A 4,766-nucleotide genomic window follows, 5' to 3' on the forward strand; every position below is an offset into this window, starting at 1 on the left:
TGCCCAACCTTCCTTCCGAGGAGTGGCTGGTGGGTTTGAACCGCCAGCCATCTGGTTAGCAGGCAAGTGTCTTAGCCACTATGCTACCAGAGCTCCTTCAACAGAGTATAGGATATATATATTGTGTGTACAGTGAGATATTATATAACAGTGAAAATAAATAAACTAAATGTGAACTTATCATGATGGATAGATTTCAGAAACATGATGTTGCATGAAAAAATCAAGTTGCAAAAGAAATTATATAGTTCAAATCTATATATGTAAAGTGTTAATCATATAAAAATCACGTCATTTTTAACTTTTTATTTGGAAACATTTTCAGACTTACAGAAGAGCCACAAAAATAGTACATAAAATTTGTATATACTTTCACCCTGATTTCCCAAATGTTAACATTTTACCACATTTGCTTTATCATTATTTATCATTCTCTTGTCTGTTTCTGTCTGTCTCTCTCTCTATGTCTCTCCATGTGTGTGAACACATATGTATACATATATGTATGTGTGTGTGTATGTGTACATTTAAAAAAAAAAAAAAACTTCCTTGGGTTTCCGAGGCAGTATCTCTACGCAAGTAGATTGCCCAACCTTCCCTCCGAGGAGTGGCTGCTGGGTTTGAACTGTCAGCCTTCTGGTTACATTCTCTTTCATAGTTAAAATATGATTATCAAAATTGGAAAGTTAACATTGTAAAAAAATAATTCCATATGTTCTTCTCTAAAAATCAGGTTGATTGGGATGTAGTTTATGTGTGATAAGTTTAACCCTTTCTGAATGTAGAGTGTAATGGGTTTTGAAAATTGAATACAGTTGTATAACCACCACCATGATCAGGTTACAGAGCTTTTCCATCATGATAAAGGTTCCTCTGTATGTGAAACATTTTGTATCTGACTTTTAAAATTAGCATAAGGCTTTTGAGATTCATCCATGTTGCTTTATGTTTCAGTAGTTCTTTATGTTTTATTGGTGAGTGATATTCCATTGTGGAGATGTGCCAAAATTTGCTTATCCATTCACCCTCCATGCACATTTGAGTTGTTCTCGTTTTTTTTTTATTATTAAGAATAAAGCTGCTATGAATATTCATAGACAAGTCTTTGTGTGGGCATTAGTTTTTATTTCTCTTGAGTAAATACCTAGAAATAAATTATTGGGTCATGGTTATGCAGTGGTTAATGTATTTGGCTGCTAACCAAAAGGTCAGCAGTTGGAACCCACCAACCACTCTGAAAGATGAGGCAGTCTGCTTCTGTGAAGATTTATAGCCTTGGAAACGCTATGGGGCAGTTCCACTGTCCTATAGGTTCACTATGAGTCAGAATTGACTTGATGGCAGTGGGTATTTTTAACTTAAACATACTTATACGTTAAACACATGTTTAACTTTCTGTTGTACATAGAGTCCTTATGAGTTGGAATGACAGCAAACATGTTTAATTTGATAAGAAGCTAACAAACTGTTTTCGAACATAGTTGTACAATTTTACAGTGCCTAAGGCATTTGACTGCTACCAGAAGGCTAGTGGTTCAAACCCGCCAGCCACTCCTCGGAAGGAAGACTGGGCAATCTACTTCTATGGAGATCCTGCCTCGGAAGCCCAAGGAGGGGTCACTATGAGTCGGGACGGACTCGATGGCAGTGAGTTTGGGTGTTGTTGTTTTTAATCAGCAATATATGAGAGTTACTCTGCATCTTCATCAGCACTTAAAGTATTGTCAGTTTTACAATTTTTAGCTGTTCTATATCAGTGTGTAGTAAGTGGTTACTCATTGTGATTTTAATTTACATTTCCCTGATGACTAACAAAAATGTAAGTAGCTCTTTATTCAAAGGTTCAGGTAATTGTTCCACATCCATGTTTCTGTGTTGTGTATGTATGTGTGCCCATGTCTGTCTGAGGATGGCATGAGGGGGATTGGGAGCTGTGTCCATCATGTAGCCACCTCCTTCTGCTCCATTCCCCGCCTCAATGGAAGTCTGGCTGAGAACATCCAGAGGCATCCACTGACTGTACCTCCCACCACGACCTTCCCCGCAGCCTCAGGGAGTGGCCTGGAGCTCAGCCTTTTCCATCTCAGTTTCTCCAAGAAGAACATGATCTTTGGTCCCAGGGCCGCTCTGAAGGCTCTTCAGCAGCCCCTGCCCTACCACTTGGCTACAGAAATTCCATGGCCACGTGGGCACAGAGACACTCTGGCTCCACCAGCCCACGCAGAAGCCTGAACTCATGTAATTAAATATAATGACACACAGCAGAAGCTTCCAGCACCTCATGCTCTAATGGCATACTCGCCTCCCAGCCCATCACAGGGGCCAGTGAGGCTCTAATTAGGTCTGGCGCCGACAGGTGGGAAATTCGAGGGATGAGAGACGAGAGAAATCTGGCCTTGGAGTTTGTCAACTTTTGTGCCAAGTCCAGTTTGGCTACTTTTTGAACCACGAGGCCTTTGACAAGTCAGTTCATTTTTGCAAGCCTCCAATTTCTCATCTATAAAATAGGGTTAGGAATTGACATCACACAGGGCTGTGATTAGGAGTGTGAGAGTTCATGATGATGTCTACCTAGAATTAATGCAATGAGAGGAAGTTGCTTTTCTGTTATGAACCAGAACTGGTCTTACCCAATGGGCTCTGTCAGCCTGGTGGAGAAGCCAGAGAGATGAAGAGTGATGGTTGTACCAGAGGAGGAAAAAGTTCTTAAAAGAGGGGACATTTTGAGTTGGATTTTGAAGGATAAGTAGGAGTCCACCAGGTTAATAAGCAAGCATTCTAGACAGAGAGAGTTGCACGTACAAAACCTGAGCTTGTTCGTGAAACACAGAAGTTCTAGGAGATTGGAGCTTAAGGTATGCGTACTTAAGGTGTATATGTTGCTATGTATGTGTGGGAGGTACTGGGGAAGAGACTTGGGGAAAGAGTCTGGAGAGGTTAACAGGGAATCCCACATTCCAGCTGAGAGGCAGGGAGCAGTGGTCGAATATAATGCCTAACGCTGGAATTGGGACCAGAGCTGCCAATAGCCTCATGGAGGGGTGTCAGAAGCAGGGGGAGGAGAAGACAGTGCCAGGGGGGAAACTCTCTCCGGCTGCTTCCAAGGGTAGCACTTTTGCCAAGGGAATATGTCAATTCCTTCAGAAGGGCCAGACATTCCTGCAATCTATCTGAAAGGCATTTCCACATATGACTTGGCCATTCTGGGCATCCTGAAAGAGGAGAAAGAGAGAGGTGAAGGGTGCAAGGAAAGTCGTTTCTTCCCGGGACACTGCTGATGGGTGTGGGCAGGGCCTGGATTGCACTGCTGCAGGCATGGGCCTGGTCCTGCAGAAGGGCTTGGATGCGAGGAAGCTTCTAAAGCTCTGAAGGCCAATTTGGCAAAAGACAGTTCTCCATAGGATCCCTGGTTGACCATTGCCCTGTATTACCAAATTAGCTGATTTTCCAAAAATCCACTTTAAAAATATTTTTTTATTATGTTCAAGAAAAATACAAATACATTTTTCTAATAACTATTTTCCCTTCCTGTGAGTGTATCTCAAATTGTTCATATATATTTCATTTGTCCAAAGATAAAGGTCATAAGACATAGTCTCTTCTAAGGTATTTCTTCTTTTTCTTAAATAATATTCTATTGTTGCGGTTGTTGTTATTTGCTGTCGAGTTGGACCCGACTCATAGCGACCCCTCCTTGGGTTTCCGAGGCAGTATCACTACGGAAGTAGATTGCCCAACCTTCCTTCCGAGGAGTGGCTGGTGGGTTTGAACTGCCAGCCTTCGGTTAGCAGTCAAGTGCTTTAGACACTATGCTACCAGAGCTCCTAAATATCTTATGAAAATAATTTTTTCAATCCTCGTGGAAATTTTTCATTTTAGACTGATTTTTTAAAAAAACCTCTTTAAAAGATAGTTTTCTGTTTTATCAGCACTTTAGCATTTAGGGAATTCTTTTGCAGATTTTGCTAAAAAGTCAACTCAACCAATTGTCCAAATTTACCAATTTGCTAAAATGTATTTCTTTTAATTCAGTTTTTCTGTTTTGATTTTAACTTTTCTTAAAGTCATAGATGCATTTCATTCTGCAACACTTAGTCTCCTGTGTCATCTGACCTCACCCCTGATTCCAGCCAACAGAGGCAACCACTTGGAATAAGAAATAACAGATTTTTTTTAAAATTTTACCTTCATACTCTTAATACCATCCTTATACTATAATTTCTTGATTTTCAGTTTTAGATAGAATCTACTGTCTCCCTACACTGGAAGATAAGAATTTCCTTCCTTTACAAGCCTCTCCTGTCCCATCATGCCATTTTTTAAAAATACGGTTGTATGATAATTTTGGATAGGTAAATATTCAGCGTTTATTTTATGACAATGTAAGTATTACAGAGAGCATAGCTACATAAGTACTATGATTACATTTTTTTTCTTGTATGAATTTCTGTTTTTTCTGGAGTTGTTAATTTTCATATATGTATTTTTTTATTTGCTTGGTTTCTATGTGCCCACCCCTGATTCACCTCCAACACTCCACCAGAAAAGTTTATCTTTTTCTTGGAGACATCCATCCAGGAACTTCCTTTAAAACATTATAAACTTGTACTGCCTGAGATTAAAAAATAATTTTATTAAAAAATATTTCAAGTTACAAAAATTATGCCAGAGTAGTATAAAGAAAAAGATATGAAGAAATGCTCATGATCATTAGCCATTAGAGAGATGTGAATCAAAACAACAATGAGATACCATCTTGCCCCAGC

Source organism: Orycteropus afer, unplaced genomic scaffold (assembly GCF_000298275.1).
Source record: "Orycteropus afer afer isolate SDZICR_OR568_19922 unplaced genomic scaffold, OryAfe1.0 scaffold00037, whole genome shotgun sequence".
Classification (NCBI taxonomy): domain Eukaryota; kingdom Metazoa; phylum Chordata; class Mammalia; order Tubulidentata; family Orycteropodidae; genus Orycteropus; species Orycteropus afer.